The 18621-nt window shown below is 46.0% G+C and overlaps 1 protein-coding gene across 5 annotated transcripts in view; it reads left to right on the forward strand.

The window, feature by feature from the left end:
- Nucleotides 1-366: 366 nt before the first annotated feature.
- SEMA6D (semaphorin 6D) overlaps nt 367-18621 on the forward strand; it is a 58524-nt gene continuing 40269 nt past the window's right edge. For 4 of the 5 annotated variants that reach the window (XM_004709412.2, XM_013006361.2, XM_045286522.1 and 1 more), the window contains exon 1: nt 368-429. The gene's annotated coding sequence lies outside the window, so the exon portion shown is untranslated. Of the gene's footprint in view, nt 430-18621 lie in introns of all 5 variants that reach the window. The other variant, XM_004709411.2, reaches the window with a different exon arrangement.

Raw genomic sequence — 18621 nt, forward strand, 5'->3', positions numbered from 1 at the left:
CCTCCGGGGGACGGGCGGGGGCGGCAGCGACAGGGCCACCGCACCCCCAGTCTCGGATCCGCTCCCTCCGGGCGGGCAGCCACTGCCCACCCGCCCCCTCCCTGTGCTGGCCGAGCTGCCCCGTGCCCATCCCCACTGCCCACCCGGTGCCGGGGCCGCCGCTCGCAGCCACTCTCCCCGGCAACTTTCCGTGCTTTGTTCTCCGCCTGGAAATGATTTACGGAAGCGTCTTGGACGCCAGGCGGCCAATGCCCCGCGCTGAGCTGTGTTCCGCTCGCGTCTCCCCATCAATTATGGATAGGAACAAATAAGGAAGAGTCAATTTTGCATGAGCCCCTTCTCCCGCGGCGGCGAGAGGCGCGTCCGGCCGCTGGGCGGGAGCCTTCGCCTTGGTCTGCAGCAGCGGACCGGGGGATGGTGAGGACGAAGGTAGGGAAACTTTTATTCCCCATCCTGACGGCCCAGAGGAGGGTCCCCAGGCTGCAAAGCCTGATCCGGCAGCCCGCTGGGGGGCAATTTCGAAGCGTTTAAAGCTTCTATTATGTAGAACTCTTGGATTCAATGGAAAGGTCATAAAGGACTAGCCAGTGTAGGCGAGATCTGGGCTTGGAAGACTCCAGGCATTATAGCGACCAAGGGAGGGTTTGTACTGGACGCCCCGGGGGGCTTTAAGGTCATGAGTTGTAGCACGTAAAGGACCCAGGCGCTCGCATTACCTGGTAGGTCAGCATCCCCACCCCTCACCGCCCTCAGCTGGGTGATTGTCATTCATAGCAGAGATTACAAATCATTATTAGGGAAACGTGGTTTTGCCAACAGTCAGTGGACCTTATCTCCGTTAAAAATAAAGGCAGTGTTTCCGGTTCCTGGAAGGGGGGCGGGCAGGGGAGAGTGTCTAGGGCAATTTTCTCAAGAACTTCTGGCTACTTCCTCTGTAAGTCTGCAGTCAAAAGTGTGAGCGTGTTGTAAAAATCACCTTTCCGTTCACTCGGTATTTGAGCCAATATTGGATTCTTGTCTTCATTATGAAGGTTGAAGTCTCAAGGAAAGGTTTATCATGCTCCTGAACTGGTACGGTCTCTGTCTCTCCAGAGTAGTGCAGGTACCTGTTTAAGGATTCCCCCCACTCCGCATGGTTTTTTCTTCCTAGAATTAAAAGATAGGGATGGCTTAGAGTGAAGAGTTTACTAACCTTTTGGTGCTTAGAGACAGTAGAGCTTGATGCTGCTTCATAAAAATTTTTCCCTCACGCTCCTCAGTATCTAACTCGGGAAATTAAGTTGTGTGTAGTCATGTTTAATGTAGTGAGTATTCTGTCAGGTTGGCAGATATTACAGAAACATTTACCCTGGTTTCGATAAATAGAACTTGCCAGATCAGCTCTGAGCTTGGGTCTATAGAACCAGTAGTTTCCACATCTTACGTTAAATAAACTCTCAGTCAGCCGTAGTTGAGTTTTGTGTTTTGTCTAGTTCGTGTCTGTCATTGGATTGAGGTCCTTAGAGTGTGCTTTCCAAAAGCCAAAGAGTTAACCCTCGGATTTCCAAAACGTCAGGAAGTGGGTGGTTTTCTTTATAGGCATATGTCACTTAGAGGAACGATTGCCAGCGATTTCTTCCTAGATCCTATAGCCCACCCAGTGCTTGCCAGCCTCCTCCTTCTACTAGAGGTGCTACAGAGAGAGCCTTTTCAAGAAACGTTGTGAGGCAGGACAATGTGCCAGGGATATTGTGCCTCCCTCATCACCAGACAGCTGGCTAACGGGAGTTTGATTTAGATTTGTGGGCACTCTGCCGGCCTATCTTTTTTTTTTGGGGGGTGCCCTCTAAGAGCACCATCTGGTCATGTCTCCCCTGGTTGGATGGCATTGAAAGATGGCTGTGACGTAAACCTGTTAGTCCTTCGAGTGAAGGCAACGTAGACATGCAGTGGACTTGGACTCCCTGGCACAGGGAGGCTCTGTCCAGTAACTGAGATCTGGGTAAGCGGGGCCCTGCATCACATGCCACGGTTTCTGTGGCTTGAGAGACACACAGGCAACAAGGAAGCTGGAGTCTGAGCTTTGGATCATAAAGAAGTTCGTAATGATGAAGGACTTACTGAAAGTGGAGTTCTTCATCCTTGCTGCTCCATCAAAATGAACCTCGGTAATTAGCTTAGTCATTGTTCTCGCCTGTGAAGTTCCCTAAGATACTGAGAGTGAAAAAAAGCATCTGAATCAGGGTCATTTTTCACCCTCCTGATGCATTTCACAGAGTGGAGAGCCTGGCTGGCTGCCTACCCATTATTGGTGTAACCATAGGAGGTGAACTCCTTCCTTAGCTGGATAAGAGATTGCCTTTTATTTCAATTAAGATACTTTAAGGTTGCACATTCAAGACTGGTTCCTTCACAGCGAAGCAGGAGGGTGTTGAGCGATGCCACCTGGTCAATATTTATTGTATACCTGTCATTTGCAAGGAACTGACTGGCCTAGCCCATGTTCCACCGCCAGATGAGCAGGATATGTTTTTGTATGTTCAACTTGAGCAAGAATAAAAAGAAATCAAGGATGGCCAAGTGAATGACTGGGCAAGACCAGTAATCAGGCACCTGTCTTTTGAAGCACATTATTTTATCCTCGATCTTTTCAGGCAAGATTAGCCTTACCAGTTATTTATGGTGTCTCAGGCCTCCCCCTTGAATGCTAATGATTCAGGGAACTGTTAGTAACAATTCACAGATTGAAACTCTCCCAAGATTTAGAGCCCTGGTTTGCTGCGGCTCGCGGGTATGAAGAGGTCCAGTTACAATCTACCAAAGTCAATGGCGCTGGTTGCTGTTTATTTTGTGAATTGCTGCCAACAAGAAAAGAGTGTGTGTTTTGATGTATTCCCATGACACATGGGGAGAACAGACGTCACACAACTCTACTGGGCACACTTCAGTTGTTGCCGCCTTCCCTAGGCTGCGTTCTCCTCCTCAGACCCTGGCCACAGAGGCAGTACAGCTGAGAGTTGAAGCTGCTTTCATTGCTCCCAACAAGAAAACTAACTGTTCTTCCTTTGAAAGACATCTATTTAAGTAGCCCACCGTGAATCAAATCAGTGGTCCACCCAGAGAACCAGATGAGGGGTCCTTATTTCTCAAACTTTTCTTCTCTATTAGGCTTTTGTTAATTCTCCCAGATTAGCATTTTAACAACCCTGAAGTGAACTTCTGCCACTGGCTCCACTTGGATTCAGTATGTAGCTCATCCATCATCCTGTCCTTGGCTACAACAGGCTGCTGGCTCCGTCACCATTTGGAGCTACACAGAATCCATCTGACTGTGAACAGCACAGCTGGCTACAGCAGTTTTTCCTTCCACACCACTGGCAGCATTGTCAGGCTATGGTAACTAAAGTTAACACCCTGAACGCGGGCGGAGCTTGCATTGTTTGGCAACCTGTGCCTGGCCCCTCATCTGGCTCTAGGGGCACACCTGCAGAAAAAGCAGCCCTGCCTCATTGCCTTGGGTAACATGCCCCACTTGAGCCGGGGCTTGCCCCAGCCTCATGAGACCCACAGCAAAGCCTCGTTAGGCTTGCTGATTGAACTATCAGGATCACAGAAGTGTCGCTGTGTGCCATCACGTTGATTGGGAATGACGATTGGAACCCAAGCCAAGCCGACTGCCATGGAGTCGGTTCTGATGCATCGGGACCCTGTAAGGCAGAGAGAACTGCAACGTGGAACTGCTGAGGCTTTACAGAAGCACGTTGCTGCACCTGTTTCCTGCGGAGTGGTTGGTGGGTTTGAACCACCAACCTTTTGGTGAGCAGCCTCATGCTTTACCCGCTGCACCACCAGGCCTCCCTGATTGATGGTGAAAGGACCTGTTACAGAATTGTTGTTGGGTGCCCACGAGGCAACTCTGACTCACAGCAACCTTGCGTGTAGAGTAAAACTGCCTGTGGGGTGGTCGAGCCTGTCACCTTCACAGGGAAAAAGCATGAGTCCTTTCTTCCTCCAACCGTGGAGTGGGTTCGATCCCTCCACCTGGTGGTTTGATCCATCACCCAGGGCCTTAATGGGGATACGACCAGGGCTCCTCGTTACAGAATCAGCAGGAGTCTTCCTGGCAAGACTCATCCCAGACCTCAGTCTCTATTAAAAGGGGTAGGAAGAAATGAATTTGACTTAGACGCTGATTTGCCATCGCTTCTCAGACGTTTGGCTAAGATCGAGTGTAGACATTGATTCCAAATGACTGAAAGCAGGGTAAGAGCTTGTCTAGTGCTTGGGGAATGACACTTGTCAGTCGCTTTGTCCTTTTGCACAAATAGCATGTGATGTTCCTACATCTGAGATCCATGTCTAATGCCTTCTTTCATTTTTAATTCACTTGTTTGCCTTCTTGCTTTTCGATCAGATAATTGTTAACAGTACTTATTGCTTATTAGGCAAGAAGGATATCACTTAGGTGGGTACATTGGTAAGATTATGTCACCAGGCTTTTTCCTTTCTTTTCTCTTTTTTAAGTCATTTGCTTTTTCTGTTTTGTCTTGTTTTTTCAAGAACTTGTAGAATGAGGAATTCGGCTTTGGGAATTGGACGAGTGGAGGGGAGATGGTCTCATGGTTTGGTTGACGTTAGCTAGTCTTCTCTCCTCCCCCTAACATTCATGAAACCAGTCGCAAAATAGCTGGGAGGTGGAGGGAGAGAACTGGGAGGAGGAGGTTAGTGGAGAAAAGGAAAAGAAGAAACAATGGCAATTCAGCCATTGAAGGCTTATTGCTAGTCGCTTACTGAGTTCTAGGTGCCATATGAAGCGCTTTCTCGTGTTTTTTTTTTTTAATATTTATACGGAATGAAGTGATATAGGTACAGTATGGCTATGCTCTTAAATCTTCACCTTTCCCTAAACTGAATCATATCTGGGCCCTTCCATTTTCATTCTTGTTGGCCAAATAAATATGACGCTCTTTCCAAGTGCCCTAGGAAAGCACCTTCCTCCACCGTGTCTCTGCAAGGCCTTCCTCCTGTGCAAGATGACAGTGGCCTAGGACAAATGGCAGTAGTCATCACGCTCTCCCAAAAGGTGCTTCAGCGTCCCAGGGCGATTGGCATTCATTTCCCTGCTCTTGGCAGGGGAAGATGCATGATGCTGCCTTGTCCAGGCCCCAGGAGTATTTATGGGCCCCATCAGCAACGAGAGTGAAAGCTATGCAGGCAAGAGTGGCACCAGGCTGGAGAGTGGATTTCTGACGTCTGACTACGTATTACATGGGAATGTCCATGTTCTCTTCGTTACACTGGCAGGAAAAACAAAACAAAACAAAGCCCTTCCCCTATATGAGTAGCCAGAGAGATGGAGAAATTGTCACCCAGCATCAGTCGGTTGGTTGGTTGGTTGGTTTGTTATTCAAGATACTGAGAGAAAAAGACCAAAAAATTAGAACCTAACCACTACACACAATACTGAGATTTAAGTTTTTCAACATATATTGAAGGGAAGGAAATACGGATGCTTAAAACATCCAGTATGTTCATACATGTATAATAAGGCCTCCGGAAGTTCTTCAATTACTCTGCCTATTATTAGAGTCTGTATTTTAAAGTAAAGCCAGGAGTCGACTCCCATCAGTGGAGGAACCGACACCAACCAACCAGAGCAGATGAAGCTCTTGAAGAACATAACACTCCAGACCCCAGGAACGCACTGTTGGCAAACCAGGGAATCAGACTCCCGCAGTGCTCATGTTGATGTAGACCCAACTTGCTCTAAGGGTCTCTGGAAACTTACAAAACAAAACAAAAACCGGCAGTGGTTTGCATTGATCAGTGCATTCCCAAGCCTCTCCTGAGTCCTTGCTCACCAAATAAAATTATGTGTAAAAGCTCCCCTCTCCCCCTAAAAAGGAGAGGGAGAAGAAAGGAAGCATGGTAGAGCTGCTTCTGCTTTAGCCATTGCCGGGGAACCATCTGTTCCTTCGGCTTTGCTCAAGGGTCTCCTCCATACAAGTGGGGTGGGAAGAAGCTTCAAAGAGGAAGACGACACCATTCCACAGCTCCAGGACCCCACGGAGCGGGATAGAAAAGAAGAGGTCAACAAGGAGCCCAAATCAAATGGCCAGTATTTTAAGTGCCAGATCTATGGAAATTGAGAAGGGGGCCAGCTTATTTTTGGCGAGGGTGGTCAGGGAAGGCTTTGTGGAGCCGAGTGATATTTGAGCTGGTCCTTGACTAGGTAGGGTTGAGACAGGTGGACAGTGAGGGGTAGTGGGGGCGGTGATGAGCGGGAAGGAATTCCAGGCATAGAGAACAGCTTAGGCTAAGGCTGTGGGGCCTAGGTCAGTTGACCACGTGTCAGTGGTGAGTCCAGATGGACTTGCATTTCAGGTGTAAAGACAGTTTGGCAGGCAGTCCCCACCAATGTATACTGACTGTCTCTCTCTGCTCTGTTGTGCCTAGCCATTCCACTGAGGTCCCCTGGTTGACAGCATCAAAATGCTTGCGATCAGTCTTGTGGAGAGTCCAGAGATTGCTCTGTGATCGGAACTAAGAACCTCAAATCTGCTACCAATTGGGGAACACTGCCTTAAGAGATAACGTGCTTTGCCATAAAATGCCCAGCAACACAGCTCCTGATCCTGCAGTTGGTTAGTTGAATCAAATGAGAGCATTGCTGAAGAGCTGTTTTAACTGGAACAGACCTTAGACAAACACTCTGTAAAATAGAACAAGTGTGTGTGTGTGTGTGTGTGTGTGTGTGTGTAAGTGTGTAAGTGGGAGATGAGGATCTCGGTGGATCAGGCCATGTCCCTCATGCACAGCTGAGAAACAATCTGTCAGCAGGCGCTTGCATGTTGCTGTGGTGTAAAATATGCTTCAGCAGAGCTTTTAGATGAAGGTGGAAGAAGAATAAAGGATTAGTTGTCTACTTCCAACAAAATCAGCCAGTGAAAACCTATAGGTCACAACAGTAGAATCCTGTGTACATAGAATGGTCATCCATCAGCATTTTCCGTGAGTTGGCACCTAACAGTAACAGCACGAGAGGGAGGTGGATATAGGACATCCAGAAGAGAGCAGACACATCTTGAGGGGGTGAGCATTACTAGAGTTGAACTGTAGGAGCTCAGTTGACTGCAGGCTTACTGAAGTAATATTGAATGTTTACCATTTAAAGCTAACAGAGGGAGTGACGCATATAGGCCCTAGCAAATATAACAGTGAAAGTGTTGGTTCCATTTACTGTTGATAATTTTCAAAACACAGGTTGGTTGGTTTGTTTTATGACTATACAAATAATGAGTGTGGAACTACGGAAGTCTTTTTCGTAATACTGAGTGGTAGCAGTGGGGGAGGCAGGTGAGCTGGAATGTTCCCGGGTAACCTATCCTTTTGGGAAATCCCATCCATGATATCGAATGATTGGCAATCGGATGATTGAGGACACTTTCTTGAGTCTGAGCTTTTTTGATAAACCCAGCCTATCAAGTGTGGAGCCCTGATGGTGTTGTGGTTACCAGTTGGCTGGCTATCTGTAACCACCGGTCCCTTCAATGGGCAAAATGAGTCTTTATACTGCCGTAACGAGGCTGTTCGACTCTCTTATAGGGTTGCCGTGCGTCAGAATTGACTCAATGGCAGTGAGTTTGGTTTTTGTTTGATTTTTTGGGTTATCATCCACTACCATCCAACTTTTCTACCTTCTCTCTAAGTCTTCCCCTGCCCCCTCCAGCATCCATCCCTGATCTGAGTCAGGCTATTAGTGCCTGGGGCTTTCTATGCCATTACACATCCCTTAAATTCATGCAAATGATAGCCAGTCCATGCTTACATTTCCTAGTGGAGGTGGCAAGCTCGATGAGAGGAAAGATCCGAAGCTCTGTACAGTGTGAGTATGTTCGCAAGAACATAAAATAAATGACAGCGAAGAGAAAGAGTTGTCTTTGGGACTGATCAAGACAGTTGCTCTGCTAACAAATCTGACTCCAGTGGTTCAATTTTCCTTGGTCTATTTAAGTGTTTTACAAGTCCAGAGTTACATAACAGACTGTTTTAAGAAGAGCAGAATCACTGCCAATTTGTGATCAATCCGAAATTATAAAATCGGCCAGTAGGGAAAAGAAGTCAGCATCTACAAATTCAATACCGGGAACTTTTCAGGAATATTCCAATTGTGTGAAGCAGAGAACCTGGTGAGCTTAGTGATTGGTCTGGCTCCTACCCAGTCTCTTGTTGACGTGAAGGACAGACTGCCTCGCCTTGTGGCGCACACTTGCCTTCCAGACAAGACCTAAAATAAACCCGCCTGGTTCAGCTTGACTAATAATAACAGCTAGCCAGCATTTACTACGTGCTTACTGTGCCTAGCGCTTCAAATGTTATCCAATCCTTGTGCCAGCCCTGAGTGTGTATTACTAATAGCTTTCTAAGAGCACCCACCTATTAAAAGTTTACTGTGTGCCTGGCACTGTTTGAAGTATGCATGCTAAGTCAGCATCTTTTAAGATCAGTACCATTATTAATATTATAGTTAAGTTTACAGTCGAGGACACCAAGGCACCGAGAGGATTAAGTAATTTATCTAGCTGTTGAATACCTAGAACCAGGGGACTTGCGTCCAGAAGACACAGCATAGCAAGAGCCAGCCTAGCCTGCCAGGATATGAGTCCTAGCTGTGTGCCTGGGGTACTGGGTGCTCTTACCCACATTCCTTAACCTCTGTGGGCCTGCGTCCTCCTAGATGAAAGGTGGGTGATGATAGCAGTGCCCACCTTGTCTAATGGTTGAGAGACATACATGAATTAAGCACAAGGGTGCTGGGCATGTAATGAGTGGTTGTGTGTGTGTGTGTGTATCTTAGTGTCCGTTGAATAAAAATAAATGCAGTCTGGCTTTTCAGAGCCATGACACTGTGCTGTCTTTTCATTGCTCATATTCTTTTAATAGAGCTAGAAACCTTGGCTCCACTTCTACAACCAGCTAGCCCACATCCCCACCCACTCTACTCGCTATAGATCCAGCCAGATTAGAAAGGAGAGCTTAGCAGGAGGTGCCCAGACCTTGGCCACTGGTTGCAACTCTCTACCCGAGATGCTATGGTATCAGAGTTATGCTTTCTTGGTTGGTTGTGTCTCCGAAGAGAGAAATGCAGGTGCTTGGAATGTGATCTATGCCGGTGGACTCTGAGTTGCTCTGGAGAAGGTAGGCACTCTCCTCGCCACCCTCGTCTTTGTTCTCGATCAGTTCATCTCAATGTGTCAAATCATCTGACGTCTTTGGGGTAGAACCCAGATCCATAGGGCCCTGGCTCTGAAGAGTCAGTCAACTTTGCTTGGTCCAGACTGGGGGCCAGGAAGCTGCTTTTTTAAACCAACACCCTAGATCAGCGGTTCACAACCTGTGGGTCACAACCCCTTTGGGGGTCGAACGACCCTTTCACAGGGGTTGCCTAATTCCTAACAGTAGCAAAATGAGTTATGAGGTAGCAATGAAAATAATTTTGTGGTTGGTGGGGTCACCACAACATGAGGAACTGTATGAAAGGGTCGCGGCATTAGGAAGGTTGAGAACCAGTGCCTTAGATGGTTCATGCCAGTTGACCCTTGACCTCACATGGAGTAAAGGTACCCTCGTGTACTTGATGGTTCCCAAACATCAGTGTGCCTGCAAATCACTTGGCACCTAAGAGGCAGAGTGCAGTCCAAGCAAGACTTCAGCGCTGGTCCGCAGACCACTGCTTAGAGCGGAGGCCTCTGGTTATGTGTGGGAGACATCCTGGCTAGCTCGTGAAAGGGGGAAGAAAGATATCAAATGTGCTCAAAGCTAAAGAAGGTCTTATTTTTTTCATCCTTTTCCAGTGTGCAAACGATCTTCACAGTGAGCAGAAATTAAGAAAGAAAAAGCGTACTCGGCTATTTGTGCTGACTGGCCTCTATCATTTCATAAATGGAGTCCTGGGCCAGTACTCCTAGCAACACTATTTGATTTACTGATAAACTGAGATAAGGGTAATCAAACTTCATGCTTCAGGGCATAAGGTGATTGCCTGCTGCGGCGGTCAGGATGCAATTGGTCCCCTTATGGTTTGCACAGTTGACTCGATGCATTAGAGAGACTACTCGAGCTGCTCCTGGAAAAGGCGGCCAGGGGTTCCTGGCAGAGACCCCCATGGCCTGAGATCACATGGGAAATGATCTGTTTGGAGAGGAACAACCCTATCATCATTGACTTTACCATTTTTGTGTCCTATGAAGATTCAAGAGGCGCCATGGTGGTGTAGTGGTTACACGTTGGGAAGGTCAAAACCACCACTTGCCCTGTCTGAGAAAGGTGGGGCTTTCTATTCTGTTAGCGTTACAGTCTCAGAACCCCACAGGGCAGTTCTACCCTGTCCGATGGGCTCACTGTGAGACAGAGCTGACTTGATGGCAGTGAGTTTGGTTTTGTTTTATTAAGATTCAAAGGAGCCCTGGTGGCATCGTGGTGTGAGGTTTGGACTGCTACCTGCATGACTGGCAGTGTAAACCCACGGCGGGAGACAGATGAGGCTATCTACTCCCCTGAATACTTACAGCTTCGGACACTGCTCTGCCCTCCTTGAGTTGGAATCCACGAGTCTCTGTGCTCTGCAGGCTCTGGCCCACAGCACAAGGAAAAGGGATTATGAGCAAGAGACGAGATGGCCGTGGGTCAGGGTTACTTTATGGAGATTCAGCTATGGAATGCATGTATGTTTTAGGGCCCAGGGTAAGGCTGAGAGTATATTGTATTTGGAATGAGAAGATCTGAATGCCAGCCTGGATTAAGAATGTCAGTGGCCTAGATAAAGCGCTGGCCCCTCAGAGGCTCCGCCGTTTCATCTGTAGATGCCCTACCTTCTCCCACAATGAACGTGAGCATCTGGGAAGATAATGTGCATGAAAGTGCCTTGTAAAAACCGGATAAGTATTGCTCAGATAGAAGGCATTATGCTGATATGATGAGTTATGCTTTACGGAATTACTGTTTATTATAATCAACAATATATAAACTCATACCCTATGTGATGATATCATACGCATAATGACAGAGAACATTTATTGAGTTCTTAATCTATGACAAACACTGAAATGCTTGATCTGCATTCTTGGATAACCCTCACACCAGCCCTTAAAGGTAGACTCCTTTTTATTCCTGGTTTATAGATCAGGATACCAACGTGGAATAGATATCAGTTAGTTTCCTATTGCTGCTATTTTAGTGACCTAAAAGAGGGTACAAGAAGTTCTGGTGCCCTACTAGGCTATGCTTTGAGTTAATCTCAAGGTCAGTAGTTAGAAACCAGCCCCTGCTCTACAGGAGAAAGATGAAGCTTTCTACTCCCATAAAGAGGTATAGGCTCAGAAACGCACATGAGGCAACTCCTTCTGCCCTATAAGGTCACCGTGACTTGGTGGCAGTGAGTTTTGAGAAAACAATGCACATGTCTTGTCTTTCATTTCTGGAGGAGGTCAAAACCCATAAATTGATTGTCTGGGGTGAAATCCAGATGTCAGAAAGAGTATCCTCGTCCTGCAAGCCTCTAGCAGAGAACCCCACTCCTTGTCATTTCCCACCTCTGGAACCCAGCTGCATTTGCTGACGAGCAGGCAGTCCTTGCTCCGGTGATAAAATTAGTACTAAATTTTCAATCGCATGATTCAGATCTCTGCTTCCGTTGCCACACCTCCTTCTCTGACTTTTCTGCTGTCTCCTTTCATTTTCAATGACCTTGGTGATGACTTTGAGCCCACCTGGATAATCTAGATAAAATTCCTACTTTAAAGTTGTTCAATTCAACATGTTTACAAATTCACAGGTTCCAGGTGCAGACACATTTTTTTGAGTGGGTGCCCATTATTCTGACTACTTTAGTGCCTTATTAGGAACAGACAGCAACAAGGTCAGAAGTCACACTCAACCTGTCTGACTTCCTAGACCTTCATCCCAACCATTCACCACCTACGCAAACAATGAAGCCACTGCCCTGAGTCTGTTCTGACACAGCGCACCCTACAGGGCAGAAGAGAACTGCCCCGTGGGGTTCCCAAGGCTGTAAGTCGCCACCTAAGCAGGCTGGCACATTGTTTGCCCACAAAGTGACTGGCAGCTTTGAATGCAGACCTTTTGGCTAGTGAGCAAGTGCTTTAACTGCTGTGCCACCAGGGCTCCTTCCATGAATGGCACAAAAACAAAACCAAACACACTGCAATCAAGTCAATTCTGATTCATAATGACCCTATGAATGACCCTCACTCTAAACCTCCTCAAATCGTTCTCTAGAGGAAAAAATATGTGTATGTGTACACACTATATATATATATATATATATACACACACACACACCTATATATCCCATATGTGTGTATACACACCATATATATATATCTATAGTATACACACACACACACACACATATATAGCATGCATATATAATAGTCATCCATTTATTCTTCCGAGTATAAACATTATTCATCTAATTGACTACAGTTAGAATCTCAGAATCCAGTAGTCTTCATTCGGTGACTTTCAGGAACCCAAGGGTATCTGTCTTGTTGGACGATGCGAGTGTCTTTTAATGGCATTCCCAGTCCAGTCTAGGATGGCTGAAGACAGGTGGCAGGGAAACTGGGCCATCGTTCATTGGCTCCGACACTCTCCTGGTTAATTGGATGGGTACCTCAGATGAGACAGCGCTCCCCCATCCACTGATACTCAAGACCCATAGTCACCTTGCCAGCTTGGTGTCTACAGGGGCCAACCAGGATGTTTCTAACGAACTGTAGAAAGTTGTCAAGAATCATGCCTCAAACCCTCTTACCCACCATTTCTCTCTCCTTCTCTTCTTTTTGTCAGCCAGTTAGCTCATTTCAGAGGTTTGAGAAAAGATGAAGCACAAAAAGCTGGAAGTTTAGACATTTAGGCTTATCTTAACCATTATTGGGCAGTTACCACAGAGTTGGTCCTGAGTCAAGGAGACCCCAATATGTCGAAGTCGAACTATGTCCCATAGGGTTTTCAATGACGATGTTCCAAAAGAGCTCTTCCAGGCTTTCTTTCAAGCCACCTCTGAGTAGACTCCAACGGCCGACTCTTCCATGACCAGACAGGTAGGTGCATTAACCGTTATCGTCACTCAAGTACCTCCAGCTCAGTTATTGGCCAACAAAACATCGATGGTCACGGCACTTACCCAACAGGCCTCAGTTTCCCTCTTAGAACAAAGTGGATTCGGAATGGGCAGCAGAAAGACTCTAGAATGATCACCACACTTCTTTCTAGTGAAAGAGGATTCCTCAATGTTATATTTATCTCCCTACTTCAAATTACTACACAATATAATCGAATCTGGGAGTGATTTGATTGATTTTAAGTTTTTCATTAAGTAAAAGTTTAATTAACTTCATGAAGAGCTAGGTAGCCGTCTATATAAAGAGACCAACCTACAGACACCCCAACTTCTACATTTATTATTTCCCTTTTACATTTTACACTTGCTCTTTTCTTTCCTGATCACTTAAATAAACTTCATTGCCGCTAATATAATTTTAGGCTCTATTTTAAGAAACACATAGATAATATTTTCAGTTAGCAGTAATTGCACCTATTTCAGCTTTCAGGGTTGATATACTACCATTGGACAATTTCCCTATACTTTTCCGTTATAACCCTAAAATTCCATCCACCTTTGCGCATCCAGGATGTTAAGGCAAATGGATTTCTCCCTGGCTGGTTTGCGGTGGCTGCTGCAGTTGAGTGGCTAGGACTAAATACAGGAGAAAGAATGTCTTCGTTGATTGATTAGCAGCATCTAGGGAATAAGTGGGACCATGGTAGCGCCTATGCATTATACTTACCATCTTTGACAGCGTTTTCTTCAGAGGTACAACTCATCCACGTTGGACGGGGCCTTTGTACAGCTTGGTGTTTTCAGGCAGGTGTCATCTGGTGTGGTATCTCAGACAGCCACAAGACGAGAGTCTGAAAAAGTGGTTATGTGTTGGGATGCGGACCATGAGGCCTTCCCTTCAAACCCACCAGCTGCTCAGTGGGAGACAGATGAGCCTTTGCCCTCCCATAAAGGTTTACAGTATCAGAAATCCACAGGGGCCAGTTCCACCCTATGCTACAAGGGTCGCCAGGAGTCTGAATCAACCTGACGGCAGTGGGTTTGATTTTACCTGTGAGAAGGTTTAACCTGTGAGAAGGGAGACCCTAATTCCCAAAGGATAGGGAAACTTGAGAATGATCACTTGACCCAAGAAACTCCTTGCCATTTGCTTAATTCTTTTGCAAGTATTTTCACCATTGCAGACATTTTACACTAGACTCAAAAAAGGCGATGTTTGCTAATGCAGAGAATACCTTACCATGGGTGTGCAAGCGTAGATATTTTTTAAAACTACATCACCACCACCACCACCACCCACACACAAACATACATCCTGAGATTTACACACATGCACATATACAGAAGCCCATTGTCCTCCGACCTTATCAGCTTACTGGATTAGAGAAATCAGGCAAATCTTCCGTTTCCGTCAGTCTTTGTTTCTGTTTGTGTAAAGTGGAAAAGAATGCCACTTACCCTAAAAAAGAGCTGTGAAATCAATTAGGGGATAATGAGTGTAAATTGGCCAGGACGGTTCTTAGAAAACAGTGAAGTGCTCAGTGGGGTTGAGGTTGTCATCATTCGAATGCTTTGGGCTACACAGAACATAAAGCTGAGCTCCAAATTGCCTGAACAGTACAGTTTATTACGTCACATCATTAGAAGGCGTAAGAAGGGTGGTTCCAGGGGTGGTTTGTTTGTTTGGGGTAACAATAGCATCAAAAACTAAGTGCTTTCCATCTTTCTTCTCCTCGATTCTTAGCCTATCAAGTTTGCCCCAACTAGTTCTTTTGGATGGTCTCAAGAAGACTGGCACAGGCTAGATGGGAATCCAGCAGATCAAGAGACCAGTTCTTCTAAGAAAACGAACACACTTCCCCTCAGTTTCCGTGCACAGAGCTGCGTCACACGCTTACACTGAACCCTAAAGCAGCCTCTAGAGAGAGATGGGGTAGCTCCACGCTCCTCTGGCCGGCCACTGCGCATTGGCATCAACTCCACAGCAGTCATATGGTGTCTATTGCATAAGCACATTCATGAGTACTTTAAAACTATAGAACTTTGGTGCATGGCCAGTCATAGTTCTTTGGCATTACCAGACATGTTGCATATCTGGAACAGGATGTGCCTTCCATTAGGCAATTAAAAATATAAAAGAAAGGATATTAAGAGACAATGCTGCAGAAAGTCGTCAGAATATGTAAAATCGGTTTGTCTTTGCTAGGAGTTCATGTTTCTCTCTCTCTCTCTCTCTCTCTCTGTCTTTTAACTGTAGCTTGTCTTCAATGAGAAAGAAATAAGACACCCCTGGCCAGATTAGCCCTTTGAAACATCATAAGAAATACATGGCATAATTATAAAGGCACCTTTATTTCTCGGGGGGTAGAGACAGAAATATTAACTCTATTTTTCTCGTCTCTGTAATCTGTTTCATGATTACAAATTCACATTTCCTCATGGTCTCTACGTCAAAAACCATTAACCCTTGAAGCACTCACCTTAAAAGTTTCATGGGTTTCTGATACATATTAAAAATCTCACGTCCGTGAAGAAAAGTTACCTGCTCCTCCTCTTTCTTCTTTTTTTTCAATGTTTCTTGTCATTTAACAAAATATATTGTAGGCTACCTGAGGGGAACCTCTACCTGGCTCCATGGTTCCCTCACTGTAATGTTTAACCTCATTTCCTGGTACAGTAACACAATAAATCAGCCCTGCAGCACCAGGAATGTAGGCAAGGAGGTTTCTCCTTTCCTGCACTTGAACGCCTGATCGGCCTTTGGACTCAGATATAAAAATGAATCACCGAGATTCTCAATAGCTGAAATTTCTTTTTTTGGTGGTTTATGGTTGTATTTTTGTTCACCAATCTGAAGCTTGATCAAATAAAGCTCGTCTCCCTTCCAGGTAAACACTAGTGTGTTCTACTGTTCTGTGCACTCCCAGCCTGTACCGCTTGCCTTCCTGAGTCTCCTTGAGGATAGCCGGTGCTCCTTCAAAGTCAGATTCTGCGAGCCTAGCTTACCTCACTGGAAAGCCGAGATGATATGTTTGTCTCGTAGAGGGGGCCGGCTTTAAAGAAGAAATACATGCAGGAAAGCCATTGCTCTCGAGCCCATTCCGGTTCATCATGAGCCAGAGGGATAGAGGAGAACTCTGGCATTTCCCAGGCTGTAAATGTTTACAGGAGCAGACGGCCCTGCTTTCCCCCACCGAGAGGCTGGTGGGTTCAACCTGCGCAGCGAAGGCTGCCTGTCAATGTGTAAAATATATGAGGGGGGGTTTCAAAAAGTTCATGGAAAACTCCCATTATTTTTAGTTCAATTTTTCCATGAACTGGGTGAAGAGCTCAGCCTCCCAGAACATCCCTGGATGCCTATAGCAAAATGCATAACGAGATGAAAGATATGCAGCAACAGTTCTGCTGCGAGATGGGCTTTCTTGAGCACTCATGGAGAGAGATACCACCACTCTATGGGGACACGTTGTCCTGAAAATGCTGGGCAGCATTCTGGCAACTGACACCGAGTGGATCTGGGAATATACTGTTTATGTTGTATTTTCATATAATGAACTGTGACATGAATAATGGACCAAGTGCCCCCAGTGAGTTCACCCTGTTACTGTCGCTTGAACCCGGTTGTGGGATGACTTTATGGGGGGCATTCCCTCCACTCATCCTCTTACTCAACACTCACCAATGCAACAAATCGTGTTGGAGTGAATTCAAAGAGGCAAGTCCAGTGATCATCGCACCCCGCCCTGGCTTTGTGGGCATGTGACCTCTGCAATCAACTCGGCGCCCACACTCAGAATAAGCTGCCGTCGCCATCTTGGAATTTTAAATTGTTTAATCAAGCCCCCCAATGCCATTCTTTTACTGGTACCCATAAATCATGTAGCCAGTCCTGGTTGCACCTTTTCCACAATCGAACCTATTCTGTGTCTATCTAAGCACACAGACAGTTGGAAAGAGTCACAGAGTAACTACTGGGTTGTGTCTGAGATCCCATTGCCTCACACACAAAGGCCATTCGCTTGACATCTCTGGGTCTTGGTTTTCTCACTTGTAAACTAAGTCCTGGTCCCCACAGGGTGACTTCCGCTCCTGACCATGCTTTAAGAGCATATTGATTATAACTATGCTGGGCATACCTTCAACACTGGAAACCAGAACATGAACCAAGGGACAAGTATCAAAGCTAAAATTGTGACCTCCAAATTCATGGAAGGCTGTGGAGGACAGTGGGAGCCCAAAGGGCATCTGCAGAGTATCCAGTCTGATTAAGCCCTTGGCAGATCCCCTCTAGCCACTGGCAAAGGTCTGGAACAGCCTTACCCTGAAACATGGAGCATTGTAATCCTGACTATACTGGGTACTTACTTGGTTGACCTCCCTCTAGACCCAACCTGAATTTGCCATAGATGCAAGGATCTCTTGCTTGTTCCAGGACAAAAATTTCTTCCCTGATTTTTAACATATTGATGGTTGTCCTTTCTCTCTTACTCATTGTATTTTAAAATTTATATTACTATTGTTTTATCGTCACCGCTTCACGTAGTTTTGGTTCATTATTGCTTCTGTTGGGTTTACCAGTTTGTGAAGCCCAGAAGGAGTGGATGCATAGAGATAATAACTGAGGCAAGGGTTTGTAGAGAGGGTAGGGGTAGGAGTGTGGGGGAGACAGGGAGGGTGAGGGGATTTCAGGAGTAAACAATGAAGGCGGGAGGGGAGGGTAGCACTAGAACTGAATGTGATTTCACAACTCATTTGAAAGGCAATTTAATCATGGGGTGGGGAGAAAGTGTGCTAAAATTGATGGGGTTAATGATTGTACAATTCTTCTTGATACAAATGAATGGTTGAATTGTATGATATGTGGATTATGTGCCAATAAAACTGTAAAACAAGAAAAGGAAATGAGAATATGAGGCCGATGCTCCTGGGCTCTGCACCCTCCATTTCAAAATGAACGCAAACCCTTGCTTGAAAAGTTGAACTTTCTGCTCAGTGTGATTGAAACCTTTGACTTCTCCACTAGACCTGGGGGTGAGATCACTTGCCCTTTGGGAATTTTGCAGCTGAAACGAAACTTAATGGAGCACTAGGATTCTGTCACTCCTTTCATTTGGCTCTGGGCTTTTGCTCCTGTAGATTTTTTTCCTGCTAATTTCCCAGAAGAGACTCACACAGATGCATTTGCAGCCTATTAAACATGCGCCCCACCCCCACCCCCAACCCACCACCACCACGCACATATATACACCTGAATCCAAGACCTGAATACTCCCATGTACAAGCATTGGCATCCTTGAGAATTTTCTCTAATTTTCAAAGCCAGAACTTTGGTGTTTAGAAAGGTGAGCATGAAAATAAAATTAGGAGTCCCGGAGTGGCACAAAGGCTTAAGCACTGGGCTATGATGTGAAAACGTTCCAAAAGGTCACGACCTTGACCGCCCGAGGGTTCAGTTGTACTGTGCACACGTGGGGTCACGTGCGTCAGAATCAACTCCA

Source organism: Echinops telfairi, unplaced genomic scaffold (assembly GCF_000313985.2).
Source record: "Echinops telfairi isolate 266 unplaced genomic scaffold, ASM31398v2 ScPeMD7_8;HRSCAF=38, whole genome shotgun sequence".
Taxonomy (NCBI): domain Eukaryota; kingdom Metazoa; phylum Chordata; class Mammalia; order Afrosoricida; family Tenrecidae; genus Echinops; species Echinops telfairi.